This window comes from Lithobates pipiens, unplaced genomic scaffold, assembly GCF_037356315.1.
Source record: "Lithobates pipiens isolate NorthernLeopardFrog02 unplaced genomic scaffold, aLitPip1_a1.2 Scaffold_8, whole genome shotgun sequence".
Lineage (NCBI taxonomy): Eukaryota > Metazoa > Chordata > Amphibia > Anura > Ranidae > Lithobates > Lithobates pipiens.
Genome location: NW_027507903.1, coordinates 687,491,988 through 687,507,705, shown reverse-complemented (window position 1 = coordinate 687,507,705; position 15,718 = coordinate 687,491,988).

The following is a 15,718-nucleotide window of genomic DNA, read 5'->3' as shown; positions in this document are numbered from 1 at the left end:
CTGCGGAGCTTCTGGAACGAGGTATTTAAACTGATTGCCCGTATCACTGGCGTCCTCATTGAGCCCTCCCCGGAAAAAGCCCTACTCAGTATTGGTATGTCGTCTTACCAAGTCAACAAGAGATTGATAGCAATGCATGTTATCTTCGCGGCCAGAACTCTAATAGTATATAACTGGAAAACGAACAACATTCCTAGCATATCAGAATTGATTAGGAAAGTAAACATTATCTCAGAATTTGAGAAAATTTTAGCGTACAGAGATGGGTCAATTAAGACATATCTGAATAACTGGTCTGAATGGAATACCTATGCCAAGAATTGAGCTTCGTAAAAGTCTGGTATAAGCCGGGCCATCTATCAGTATTCTAGATTCTCTTCTCCTTTTTTCTTTGTTATTCTACTCTATTCTCTTTTATTCTGTTTTCTGCTTTATTCCCATTCTGTTTAACTCTTGCTCTCCGTGGTCAGTAATATTTGTGTCAGTGCCTAAACTGGAGAGTAGTAGATTATATGTGGCATACTATGCAAGTAAGCGATGGATGTGCAGTGGAGACTATTGTATAGCTCCGTACATATGTATAGTAGGCCCTGATTTATTGTACACATACTGTTATGCATCTGATGTGTATGTATATTGCTGCCTATTGTGGGCAAGTATCTATAAATTGTTCTTATGTTCTTTACTTGGAAAATCTTAATAAAAACTACTTTAAAAAAAAAAAAAAAAAAAAAAAAATTGCATTCGTCCGAAAATCCACATGAATTACGGTCGAATCTGTCTTGGAAGGCTTATGGTGTCTGTCGAATGTATAAAGAAGATTCGACGGAGCTAACTATATAGCATACTTTAGAACCCTATTAAAGTCTATGGGACTCCAACGTTCAAAATCTAAAGTGCTAATTTTAAAGGCTAATTTGCAAGTTACTGTCCTAAAAAGTGTTTGGGGACCCGGGTCCTGCCCCAGGGGACATGTATCAATGCAAAAAAAAGTTTTAAAAACGGCCGTTTTTTCGGGAGCAGTGATTTTAATAATGATTAAAGTGAAACAATAAAAGTGTAATATTCCTTTAAATTTCGTAGGGGGGGTTGTCTATAGTATGCCTGTGAAGGGGCGCATGTTTCCCGTGCTTAGAATTGTCCCTGCACAAAGTGTCATTTATGCAGGAAAAAAAGTCCTTTAAAATCACTCGCAGCTATAATGAATTGTCGGCTCCCGTAATACAGAGAACACTCATTGAAAGTCATTGATAAAAAAAAAAATAAATAAATAAATAAATAAAAAAAGCGTGGGGGTCCCCCAAATTCAATTACCAGGCCCTTCAGGTCTGGTATGGATATTAAGGGGAACCCCGCGTCAAATTAAAAAAAAATTGACGTGGGGTTCCCCCTAAAAATCCATACCAGACCCTTTATCCGAGCACGCAACCTGGCAGGCCGCAGGAAAAGAGGGGGGGACGAGAGAGCGGCCCCCCCTCCCTCCTGAACCATACCAGGCCACATGCCCTCAACATTGGGAGGATGCTTTGGGGGTCCGTGACCCCTCAAAGCACCTTGTCCCCATGTTGATGAGGACAAGGGCCTCATCCCCACAACCCTGGCCGGTGGTTGTGGAGGTCTGCGGGCGGGGGGCTTATCAGAATCTGGAAGCCCCCTTTAACAAGGGGACCCCCAGATCCCGCCCCCCCCCCCTGTTTGAAATGGTAAGGGGGTACAAAAGTACCCCTACCATTTCACAAAGAAAGTGTAAAAAATGTTTAAATAAAACAAACACACTTTTGAAAAATTCCTTTATTAAAAATAAAAAAAAGATTCCAGCGGCGGTAATCCACTCTTGCTATCCAGCGACGGACGGTCAGCTCTCCATCGATGTCTAATGCCATCCAGCGCAGCGCAGCATCCTTCTTCTGTCTCCGTGTAGGAGACATTGCAGGCATTCCGGCGCTGACGTTTCTTATATACGGAAGGCGGGGCCACCCGTCACCTGACCCCGCCCCCCTCTGACGCAAGGGGAAACCCGGGGTTCCCCGTGACGTATGGGTGACCCCGCCCCCCTCTGATGTAACGGAAACCTGCCTGTGTTACATCAGAGGGGTGCGGGTCACCCCTACGTCACAGGGAACCCCGGGTTTCCCCTTGCGTCAGAGGGGGGCGGGGTCAGGTGACGGGTGGCCCCGCCCACCGTATATAAGAAACGTCAAGCCGCCGGAATGTCTGTAGTGTCTCCTCCACGGAGACAGAAGAAGGATGCTGCGCTGCGCTGGATGACATTAGACATCGATGGAGAGCTGACCGTCCGTCGCTGGATAGCAAGAGTGGATTACCGCCGCTGGAATCTTTTTTTTATTTTTAATAAAGGAATTTTTAAAAAGTGTGTTTGTTTTATTTAAACATTTTTTACACTTTCTTTGTGAAATGGTAGGGGTACTTTTGTACCCCCTTACCATTTCAAACAGGGGGGGGGGCGGGATCTGGGGGGTCCCCTTGTTAAAGGGGGCTTCCAGATTCTGATAAGCCCCCCGCCCGCAGACCTCCACAACCACCGGCCAGGGTTGTGGGGATGAGGCCCTTGTCCTCATCAACATGGGGACAAGGTGCTTTGAGGGGTCACGGACCCCCAAAGCATCCTCCCAATGTTGAGGGCATGTGGCCTGGTACGGTTCAGGAGGGAGGGGGGGCCGCTCTCTCGTCCCCCCCTCTTTTCCTGCGGCCTGCCAGGTTGCGTGCTCGGATAAAGGGTCTGGTATGGATTTTTAGGGGGAACCCCATGTCAAATTTTTTTTAAATTTGATGCGGGGTTCCCCTTAATATCCATACCAGACCTGAAGGGTCTGATTATGGATATTTAGGGGGAACCCCACGTCAAATTTTTTCTTAAATTTGAGGCAGGGTTCCCCTTAATATCCATACCAGACCTGAAGGGCCTGGTAATTGAATTTGGGGGACCCCCACGCTTTTTTATTTATTTATTTTTTTATCAATGACTTTCAATGAGTGTTCTCTGTATTACGGGAGCCGACAATTGATAATAGCTGCGAGTGATTTTAAAGGACTTTTTTTCCTGCATAAATGACACTTTGTGCAGGGACAATTCTAAGCACGGGAAACATGCGCCCCTTCACAGGCATACTATAGACAACCCCCCCCTACGAAATTTAAAGGAATATTACACTTTTATTGTTTCACTTTAATCATTATTAAAATCACTGCTCCCAAAAAAACGGCCGTTTTTAAAACTTTTTTTTGCATTGATACATGTCCCCTGGGGCAGGACCCGGATCCCCAAACACTTTTTAGGACAGTAACTTGCAGAATCTTTTCTCTCTGTCAAATCTTTTTTCTCTGTCGAATATTTTCTCTATATAATCTTGGACTAATAGAGGTAAGGTTAGGCACATTCGACCACAGGTTATATAGACAGATTGTTGTCAGAGTCATGTCGAATCTCCTATTCTATATCGAACTGTTGTAACAATGAAAACGAAAATAAAGCATTTATTTATGTCGGATCTTTCGTTTTACGGATTTTGTGCTTTCGTTATCGTTTGTCAAAACGAAAACGAAAATAGCTGAAATTCGGACGAAAATGCATTCGGACGAAAACGAATGCACATGTCTAGTACTGATGACATCGGCACATGCAGATACAGGGGCTATCTCTGGTTTAGGAGATATGCAGGGTAGCTACAGGTAAGCCTTATTATAAACATACCTGTAGCAAAAAGTGGATTGTAAGGGTTTACAACCACTTTAAGTAAAGGTGTTTGTTGTAATACAGTTTATTACACTGATGGTGTCCACGAATAAGGAAACATTGCTGAGTGGACAATTTCAACATGGAACATCAAAGAAATATTCTGAATGTAATTCAGCAAATGGACAGTAGATGGCATTAATGAGCCAAAAATAAGGCGTGTAAATCCCAACAGGAACAAAGGGCATACAATAAAAAAAAAATTGTTTACAATTCTTTTTTTATTGAAAAAAGTAAAAAAGAACAATAAATGACAAAAGATGACATAGAGATATAAAAAATACAATGAATTGTAATAAGGCGATGCAAATATATATATATATATATATATATATAATATATATATATTTTTTTTTTTATCAATTATTTTTTATTAAATTTTCAAATATAGATACATATATCTTAGACAGGTACATTTATGGAAATGTGATAGAAAGTAGTGATATCCATATTTATCATATTTAAACATACATATGAACATCACATTCAATCTGTTTCCACAAGAACCTATTTTGCATTGTAGAAATACAGAATGCATACATTAAATTATAAACATTTTAACTTTGCTGTATTTTACTGATGCTAATGAAATGTTTGCATACCCTCTTGTGCAGTGTTGCGACATTTTTATAATAAACACTTATAACTTATATAAATATATATAACAAGGCAACAATTTCAGTTTGTGGATGAACAAACTAGTTTATCTTACTGAATTTTTCCCATAAGGACCACTGGGCGATTACTTTTTTTTGGTTTCCCTCCCTCCATGCCATTGTTTTCTCATATGCATATGAATCATCTACTAATTGTATAACTTCTTTAATCGGGGGGGGGGGGTGCTGATTTCCAATGACGAACTATAACCAGGCGTGCAGCATGGAGGACATGTAGCACTAGGGTGCGGCAATTGCTGGGATAAATGTCTAGATCAACACTCAGGATTGCTTGTTCAGCTTTCAATTTGTTTAGTATGCCTGTCAACCCGGCTATTAAGTTTGAGATTACTGTCCAGAAGCTCCTCAAAGAGACACAAGACCACACCATATGCACCAAGTTGCCTACCTGGCCGCAGCCTCTGCAACATAGATTATTCAGTGCTTTGTTATATGTCGCTAAGATGGGTGTTTTATACCACCTGAGAAGTATTTTTTGAGCTACTTCTTTGTAATTGGAACATCTAGTGTGGGTATTGTTGATTTTAATTGCACGGCGCCACTGCTCCCGGGATATAGTTGTTTTTAGATCTGATTCCCATTTTTGGAATTGTTTAGGGATATCTAGGTATGTTTTGCTGTTCAATAAGTTATAGAAACATGAAATGCCTTTTTTCCTAGTAGAACCAACTTTCCACATTTTATGAACCTCTTCTGGGATGTCAATTACATGAGCAGATGCTGCTCTCAAGATATGTGAAATTCTGGCGTATGTTAGAAATTCTGAGTGTAGTAGTGAATACTTAGATTGTAGATTCTCAAATGATCTCAACCTCTGTGTATCATACAAGTCTGCTATGAATCGAATGCCTGCTCCCTCACAATTTTGAATCTGCAGGTTTGGTGCAAGTGAGAGGAGAGTTTTGATAGGGATTGGTGTTGTTATGTGTTTAACGTGAGGGTTTTTAACTTGCAGAAAGTAATCCCAGGCCTTAAGTGTTGCATTAATCGTGGGATGAGTTCCACATAATTTCTGATTAGTAAGTGCTGGAGTCAGTAGTAAGTTTTTCGCTTCCCCCCTCTGCATATAAGCTTGCTCTGCTTTGCTCCAATGTATTGGGTGTGTTGTGTCATACCATTCTGCCACTTGTGCTAATATAGCTGCCATGTGGTAGTCTTTTATGAGCGGAACTCCCATGCCTCCCGCTTCTCTATGTTTCGTAAGGATAGTGTGATGGCACCTAGCTCTTTTTCCCTCCCATAGGAATTTGGTCAGAGTGTTTTGCATCTTGGAATAGAAGGAGGCCGGTAAGTGGATAGGAAGTGCTCTAAAATAATATAGTAATTTGGGGAGTAAGATCATTTTATATGCAGCCAATCTACCTAACCAGGACAGGTAATATCGTTTCAGTCTGAGCATTTCTTGTGTAAATTCAGTAATGAGTGGTTCAAAGTTAGCTTGGTATAGTTGGGAAAGTTGATTTGTGAGTGAGATGCCTAGATAATGAAGAGATTTGTCTGCCCACTTATATGGCAGTGTCTTTTAAAGATTTTTCCATGTCTAAAGGCAGCACTAATCCCATAATACTCAATTTAGAAGCGTTGACATTATAGTAGGAGATTGCGTTAAATTGAGCAAGTAATTCCTGTATGGCCATGAGTGAGTGGGTCGGGTTGGATAGTGATAATATAATATCGTCTGCAAATAATGTTACTGTATGTTCCTCCTTACCTACATGTATTCCTGTTATTTGAGGGTGTTGTCTTATTTTTTCTGCTAACGGCTCCATCACGAGCGCAAATATCAGGGGCGATAAGGGACACCCCTGTCGTGTGCCGTTAGATATGGGGAATGAGTCAGAGAAAATACCTTCTGTGAATATCATGGCTGATGGTTTAGAATACAAAGCACTGATGGCTGATTGTATTTGCCCGTTGAACCCAAACTTGTCTAGTACCTTAGACATATAGCCCCAATGTATCCTGTCAAAGGCCTTTTCGGCATCTAAGGACAGGAGGACAGAGGGTTGGTTTGATTCAGTCGCACAGTGCATAATGTTAAGTATACGTCTGGTGGCATCCGTGGTTTGCCTACCTTCCACGAATCCCACCTGATCATGATTTATTAGGCGTGGCAAAATTTTTGCCAGTCTATTTGCTATGATTTTCGCGTACAGCTTAACATCTGTGTTTAACAGCGATATAGGCCTGAAGTTTTGAGCCCTGTCCGGTTCTTTCCCTGGTTTGGGTAATGTGACAATCGTAGCCTGTAACATTTCCTCAGGGAAGGAGGCCAAGGAAGCAGCACTATGGAAGACTTTCTGTAAGTATGGTGCTAGTATCTCTTTGTAGTTTTTATAGTATTCCAAAGAGTAGCCATCTGGTCCTGGTGTTTTGTTGTTGGGTAATGCGGCTATAGTTTCTTTAATTTCTGATTCAGTGAAGGGAGAATTTAACCTTTCTAATTCTGCAGGTTGAACCGAAGGGAGAGAGATGTCTTCTAGGAAAGAACTTATTAGGCTTGATGTGGGTTGGGGAGTATCAGGATCCTTCTTTTATATTATATAAATTTTCGTAATAGCATCTAAATGTGTCTGCAATGTCTTTGGGATTGATGTGTTTGGAGCCGTTCTTATGGTGGATCAGAAAGGGAATTTTTTGTCTAATAATTTTATCCTTGATTTGGTTCGCTAGTAATTTACCTGCTTTATTTCCATGCATATAAAAGTTAGATTTAAGTCTGTGTGTATTTCTAACGTGTTGTGTTATTAATAAATTCCTAAGGTCTTCTCTTGCTTTGAATAATTTTGAGCTAATGTTCAAAGAGGGTGTTAGTTTATTTCAGGATTCTAATTGTTTAATGTCATTTAAGACGTCTTCCAATCGCTGCTTCCTTTTTCTCCGTATGGCTGCACTGTGTTTCAACAGGATCCCCCTTACATACGCTTTATGTGATAGCCAGAGGGTAAAAGGATCAACATTAGGTGTGTCATTGAACTCAAAAAATTCTCTTATTGATTTCTCTATGTCCGATGCAAGCAGCGGGTCTGCAAACAGCAGGGTGTCGTTACGCCATCTGTTGGCTCTAGTAGTGATACCTTGAGTGCCTACTGTCACAGATACCGGTGCGTGGTCGGACCAGGAGATATGTCCTATATCAGACTCGGAAATGTTTTGTAAAAGAAATTTGTCTACCAGAAATACATCAATTCTGGAATATGTTAAGTGTACTTTTGAAAAGAAAGAGAAGTCCCTTTCATTGGAGTGATGACTCCTCCAAACATCATATAAATCGTGTTTACGAGTGAAGCCTGATAGAGACAATCTGAACGTTTTTCTGTTACTGGAGCTGGATATATCCAAATGTTGGTCAGAGATAACGTTCAGATCACCACATAATATAACATGGCCGAACATGTTTTGCTGTACTTTTTTCCATAGCTTGTTCAAAAAGGCAATCTGGTTAATATTGGGAGCATACGCATTGACAATGGTGTACGCCACTTCACCTATCTCACACTCCAGAATAATATATCTGCCCTCTACATCACTATAATGGGCTTTATATTTGAACGCTATGGATTGTTTAATTAAGATAGCAACTCCTCTTTTTTTTGTTTGTGTGCATGCGTAATAGCAGTGCGGGTATTGGTTGTGAGATAGGTGAGGGTGCCCCTGTGCCTTGAAGTGCGTTTCTTGTAAGCATAATATGTCACATTTTTGGGACTGCGCTTCTTTCCACAACATGTGTCTTTTTTTTTTTTGTTGTTTTCAAACGTTTTATTGAAAAGAAGTCAACAGAATTACAAAGTATGGGTATTGGGAAAGTCCCATGCAGAACCATACAAAAAAAGAAAAAAGCAGTATTACATATCCATCGTTAAGTACAGCAGATTAGCATAGTGATAAACTACTATAGTAAACACAATTATATGTAATCGATGGTGGGAGAGATATTCCAGCAATAATACTCTGCATGGATCAGGGACATACACATGGGCTTTAACAGTAGCGTTTGCCAAAATCAGATGTATAATCACGGCCAATGAGCATGAGGTACAATAAAAGAAAAAAAGTAGATACATAGAATGAAAGAAAAAGAATACAACTACAGGAAAGGCAGAAAACATAAAGAAAAAAAGAAGAAGGGGAAGGAGAGACTAGCGTGGTCAGTGTGAAAGTCTAAATATGAACCATGCATTCCATTTGGCCTCGTACAGAGGCATAGTGTCATGAAGAGTGTGGTAAATTTTCTCAGAATACATTATAAGATCAACTCGAGACAAAACCTGTGTAAGTGGGAGCGAGGGGGACTTCCAGTTGAAAGCAATTGACCATAGCATGGCCAGGCAGATTGAATGAATCAGTCCTCTCAATGGTCTGGGGACATCCGGAGGGGATTGAAACAACAGGGTATGATGTGCTGTTAAAGTGATATGGAAGCCTGCTACCTTATCAATTATATCAAAGAGAAGTCGCCATATAGGTAGTATCCGGTCACAATCCCAGAAGATGTGTTTATACGAGCCTGGAAGGGGGCAGCCCCTAAAGCAACTGTCTGGAGCCTGTGGGAAGATTTTATGTATCCGAAGGGGAGTATAATACCACCTGGTAATCACTTTTATAGCTGTTTCCCTAACCGACAGGGATTTCGTACATTTGCACATATTGCGTCAGGTCTTCACTCAGTCAATGGAGTCATTCAGACCCCCAAGTTCCTGCTCCCAAGTGGACCTATATTTCAAATCATTCCTATCAGTCACCTCTTCAAGGCCCCAGTAAAGCATAGAGATCAACCCTTTCTGTCTAGGAGCTGTATAACAGATCTCTTCAAAAGCAGTCGGGGGAGTTGAATAGGGGCCTGGGTAATGATGAAGAAAGAAATGTCGAAGTTGCAAAAAGTGGAGGAACTCAGTGTGGGGAATCTGAAATCTAGCTTGTAGGTCCTGGAACGTGGTGAAATTTATATCAACTATAAAGTCTTTAAGGGATATAAGACCCAACTCTATCCAAAGACGGAAAGCAATTAAGTGGTTATGTGATGTCAGGAACCTGGAGTCCCCCAAAAAAGAGGCGCCACCAGGAGCCCGAGACACCAAACCATATACGTGCTTATATCGATGCCAAAGGAGCATGCCATCCGAGACAATCATATTCCCATAAGACTTAGTGTGGTTGGCCAAGGGAGGCTTAAAAAGGCGGATAACGGTGGGTATCAGGTCCGTCTCCGATTCCGGGATCCCTCGGAGACGCAAATTATTACGTCTATTCCTGTTATCGAGTTCCTCGATTTGCGACTGCATAGTTAAAACCGTTGATGCAAGGGCCTCATGTTCCCTGCTGAGATCATTATGTGCCAGTGCAAGTTCATCGTGTTTACTTTCCAGCCTTTCCGTCCTGGAACCCAGGGCCGCAATCTCTTGCGATAAGGCGTGCAAGGTCTTGTGCAGCTCCGTTTGAAACTTGGACGCCAGCCTGTCATACATGGCTTCCAGGCTGGCATCAAGGTCCGCCTTTGAGAGAGAGTTATAGTCTCCTACCTGGGGCTGGAGTGAAGGAGGGCCTGTGGAGACTTGCAGTGAGGCGAGCGGGGAGGAAGCGATACCGCACTGTTCCGCGCCATCTTGGGCCATCACGTTGCTGTCCCTAGTGCGCAGGAGATAGTGGGTTAAGGTATGCTGGCTCCCGCTACGAGATTTCTTCCTCTTCGCCGGCATGCACCGTGTTTAGGGGATCTGGAGGGTGTAGATCGTGGGGTGCCAAACGGAATATAATACCTCCAGGGCGCTGATAAAGTTCCGAGCGAGACAGAGCTATCCCTTCAGGCTGCCATCACGTTCAGCGCCGCGCATGCGCCCCCCCACATGTGTCTTTTTGAAGGGATGTTCAAACCATTGACATTCATGGAAGTAATCTTGAATGCCATGTTCAATGAATGAATGATATTAGGTGTGCAGAGGTAGAGATCTTATCACACGGAAGTATAACCTTATCGATTAAAATTCTCAAAGAATTAAAGGGACAGATATATATAAAGACGTTGCAGTGGGGCAGTCCCAGCGGTCCGTGGATAGTATAAGAGGTATCAATCACAGGGGATGATTATGAAGCCTTGTCGTAATTGTACAGAATTATTACCGTGTAGGATTTTAACCGATGTAACTGTCCAAGTGGACACAAAACTGTGTAACAAAAAGTGGTAGCAAAAGGAAAAAGAAAAAGAAAAAACAAACAAACAAACGTGCTGTCCGCACTTGATATAAAAAGAGACGATTTCTCACGAAATCTGAGCAGGTAAGTACCCGCTGATTTTAGGGGAAAGTTCAACTAGTTCATTCCGCTGGTGTAACTCTCTGGAATGTATGAAGTTGAAATAAAGGCACCAACCTTTGAGATTTTCAGGTATAATGGTCGGGGTCACGCCTGCCATTTTTTTCCTCCAGCTGGGGATTGCCGTCTTGCTGTGGGATGATGTTCCACTTTTCTAGCAGCTTGATGCCATCCTCCAGGGTAGAGATTATATATTCTCGGTCGCCTCTCGCCACCACCAATTTGGCTGGATAATTCCACCGGTAAGGGATTTTGTGGTTCCGTAATGGTTTGGTGATGGTTACCAAATTGCGTCTTCGTTGCATCGTGTGGGCAGATAGGTCTGCAAAAAAAGACAGTCCTTGCATACTTTCTGGCAGTTGGGTCACATTCCTGGTCATGGACATAAACATTTCTTTGACATGGTAGTAATGGATTCGAGCAATAGTGTCTCTAGGGAGTTGTTCAGGGATGTGTCTGGGTTTTGGCAGTCTATGAATCCTGTCTATAATTAATTCCTCCAGCGGGAGGTCTGGGAGGGCATTCTTCATTACTGTAGCCAAGTAGGCCATTAATTCTTGGGGTCTGACTGTTTCAGGGATCCCCCTTATCTTGATATTGTTCCTTCTGGAATGGTCCTCAAGGTCCGCGACTTTTGATCTGAGCCATTGGATGTCATCGTCGTGATCATTGTGCGCGTCCACCATTGCATTAAATGTTATAGTAAATTCACTCATCTTATTTTCAATGTGGGTCACTCTGTTGCCTACAGCCTTGACTTCAGTTTTGCATTGTTTAACCAATTGCAGCATGTCTGTATGTATTGCGCTTCGCAGGGTCATCAGCATTTCTTTCATAGTGGAGTCTATCACTGGGGCATTGTTGGTGGGGAAGGCCACAATGGCGTCCTGGAACTTCAATGTATCATCTATCACTACCCCCCTGCTTTCTGACTCAGAGCCTGAGGGTGACGAGTCTGTCATTCTTTGTTTAACTTTTGCCGGGCTGTTGGAGGTGGACTAGGCACGGGAGTCAGGTATACACTGTCTCCGCTCCTCCGCTGGTGTACTGTCCCCTCTCCATCCTCCTCCGACATGCGGGGAGGACGGGCGCGTTGCGCTGGGATTATGGCCGGCGCCATCTTGGCTATCCGAGCGGCCGGAACGGGCGAAGAAATCCGTCAGCTTACCCGGTTCCTTACGTTCTTTCCTCTTCCTCGGCATGATCTATAGGGTTAGCCCACCTTTGTCGCTCTATTTCGAGGAGGATTGGGTGCCTCTTGTCGCTGGAATCTGCTCCGGAGAGTATTTTCGGCAGGAGCTGTGTGTCTAAGCAGCCATACACTCTGCCGGCCGGCTCCGCCCCCACGATGTAAATATATTAAATGCTCCATATTCCTGTCACCAAATCTAGATCCCCAAGTAAGGTTCATCCAATGGCAAAGGGGTATACCCCAATCTATGAATTGGCAGAGAATATGCATCATATAAGAACTGTATATCATCTCAAAAGAAAACATTAAAAACCAAAAAGAGAAATTCTGTCTGAAAAATAACTTAAAGAACAGGAATAGGTCAAAGGGAAATCCATTACATGAGAACCAACTGTCATTGAGCCCATAGGTGTAGAATGAACTCATTCTGAATGGCGGTGAATGAACCATGGGACCCTTTTGCGTGAAAAGAAGATTTGGACTCATGTAATGTATGGAACGTTTTTTTCCCATTAATATAATTTGGTGAATTTGTGTGATTACTGGAGAGGAAGTTACCACATTTGATTTCCAGTTTAGTGCAATTGCCCATCGCATAGCTCCACATGTGGTGTGTACGAGTCTCAGCAAATGTTTGGGGCCATCTGGGATTTTACCAAGAAAGGGCAATGTTCATGTGTCCGAGGAAGAGGTCTGCCCACCAACGTGTCTATCAGGGGGAATAGTTCCCTGATAGTTTGTAATCTATCACACTCCCAAGATATGTGCAACTAGGAACCAGGAAGAGTGCAGCCCTGAAAACAGGAGGGGAGAGCTGGGGGTAAATAGTATGTAGGTGCCAGGGGGTATAGTACCAGCATGTAAAACGTTTCAATGCTGTTTCACATATCATCATTGATTTTGTGGCAATTGTGTATATTAAGCCACTTAGTCTCCCACTCCTACATTTCATACTCCGCAGCCAGCTCCCTCCCCCAGTTACACAGATATAATCATTTGGAGTCGCTATCTATAGTGGCATCCGCGTCTCTTGTAAAGAGAAAATGAAGCAAGGTCCCAGGCCTCCATTTATTCTAATGAGAACCTTATCAAGAGCTGCTGACGTCCTTCCATATAGAGTGGGTTGTAAGGCATAGTATGTGTAGTGCAAGATTGATTCATGGGCGCCAGACACTTCTTGAATGCAAAGAGATTTTATTTCTCTTGAACAGAACAGTGGGAGAGAGGGTTACGGCCAGGGCACCCTTAGGTTAATTGGCAGACTCAGAGACTTCTTCAGGTAGACATGCAGGGAAAGGCATCCAGCAAGACACCACATCTGCATATGTAGGACTGCTGTCTCCTATGGCAACAGTCTTAGGACAGTTTCTAACTCAATTTGTAACAAACTCCTTTACTTTCTCTACATTCACTTCTTGTAGGTTCTCAACCCACTGAGCTCCCCGTGTCTCACTAGACCTGCTGATTCCCTGCCACCAAATCTCTTGAGGTCTTCCTCAAGCGTCACCCCCACTTCTCTGCTGGGTCCCTAGCTTGGCACTCCAGATACTTCTCAAGTGTCACCCCATTGGCCTGCTCGGTTCCTGGCTTGACACACAAGGCTGCTCTTCAAGTGTCCCCTCCGATTGTTGGGTCCCTGGCTTGACACCTGCTGAAGTTTCCCAATTATTCACCATCCCCGGTTGGTGAGAATACTGCTCCGGTACTTGCTTCAGTTACTCACTGTGGTCCCTGGTAATAAGGTGGATGGTCCTTTAGTGGCGGCAGCTTCCCCTCTACCTTCCGACCATGGCATATCTTGCTTCTGGATATGCCCTCACACAGCCTGGCAGACAGATGTGCCCAGGATAGGCCCAAACTCCAGCCTAGCAGCCTGGGCAATACAACACATATCCACCCAGACAGCCATCCAAGTGGCACAGAACACTGATCACCTGACTCCACCCAAATATATAGACTCTCCCAGCAGGCCAAGGAGATTAAGAAAATCCTTGCCCATTGGCTGAGGTACCAAAAAAGAAAAGGAGGGCGCACCAACCTAGTGCATTACCACTAGTAGAGTTTCATTCAATAAAACACAGTAAAATATATACTCACAAACGAGTATTGATAGAAGGCATAATCAATAAAGCAGAATCCACTATTCAGAACATCAACAAGTCAGAACCTGACGTAGAGTGGTTCAAACGATACCTCAAATGGCTGACGCGTTTCGGGGAGAACCCCTTTCTTCAGAGCCTAAACGGAAATGGTTTCTCACATACAGACAACCCCATATATATGTGTGTCTGTGTGTGTGCGGCTGCACAACCCAAGCCCCACCCGAACCACCCCCACAGGCCACACTCACTCATACTACAGAAAAAAAAATTATGTCAATTTAAAAAGTTAAAAATTAATAAATAAATAAATTGAATAATTAGGAAATTGTTATTATATGGCAGTAAAAAAATATATGTATAATAATAGTGAATGGATGAATCAGATCTCCATAGTAGTAATCATAAATGCACCTCCATCTCACACTTACCCCTACTGGTAACCAGAATAGAGGGGAGGGGAGGCGTAGACCAGCCAAGGTTTTCCCAGCCACACAATGCAAGGGGTGGAACACACGCCGCACTATCGATCAGGAAGTACGAGTGAAACTGCCACCCCAGACGTCACTTCCGCGGTAAGCCTGTGTGCGCGAACAACATCAACAGCATTACAGCGCACTCATATGGACTCAAGGCGTGCACCGGCTGCACGGTCCAGAAGTGCGGGTGTGTGTGCAGTCCACCCGCTACTTCCAGCCATCACATATATACAAATTGCGTGAACACTGACAGGGTCCGGAAGTACGGACTGGGTCAACCAAACGGACCCACAAAATGAATGGATGAATATAAAGCCGGGTACACACGTAGCGGACTATCCGGCGGACTTCCCGCCGGACTTTCCGAATGGGCTACTTGCCCACACACGGCACTTTTTCAGCGGACTAATACAGCGTACTAAGTCCGCCGAACTATCCGCCGTACTTTTGAAATGAACGGACTCGCCCACACACGCGGAGAAAAGTCCACTCATTTTGAACGTGTCTCCAGGTAGGCGGGGCCCGCGAAGGAGACGTCGCTGGCCCCGCTACCTGGTATGGACTTGGGAACCCCAACGCCAAAATCGGAGTGGAGGTCCCCCCAGGTCCACATCAGACCCTTGTCCGAGCACGCTACCCGGCCGGCCAGGAAAGGGGGGGACGAGCATGCGGCCCCTCCCTCCTGAGCCGTACCAGGCCACGTGCCCTCAACAGGGGGGGTGCCTTATATACACACAATCAAACTATCCGGCGGACCAGAGTCTTTTTTTTCCCCCTAAAAGTCTGGTGAACTTAGAAAGTCCTTTTGACTCAAAAATTGTCCTCCTGACTGCGAGTCCGCGGAAAATCCGGCCGAGTGTGTGCTAGTCGGCCGGACTTTTGAAATGAATGGACTTTCCTGCACACGGAGGAAAGTCCGTTCATTTTAAACGCGGCTCCAGGTAGCCGAGGCTAGCGAAGGAAGTCAATGTCGCCACCTTCGGCGGCGAGATTGACACGTCGCTGGCCCCATCACCTGGTATGGACTTAAAGGGGAAGCCCTACACCAAAAAAAACGGCGTGGGAGTCCCCCCCAAGGTCCATATAAGACTCTTATCCGAGCATGCAGCCCGGCCAGTCAGGAAAGGGGGTGAGGATGAGTGAGTGCCCCCCTGAGCCGTACCAGGCCATGTGCCCTCAACATGGGGGGGCTTTGGGGAAGGGGGGCT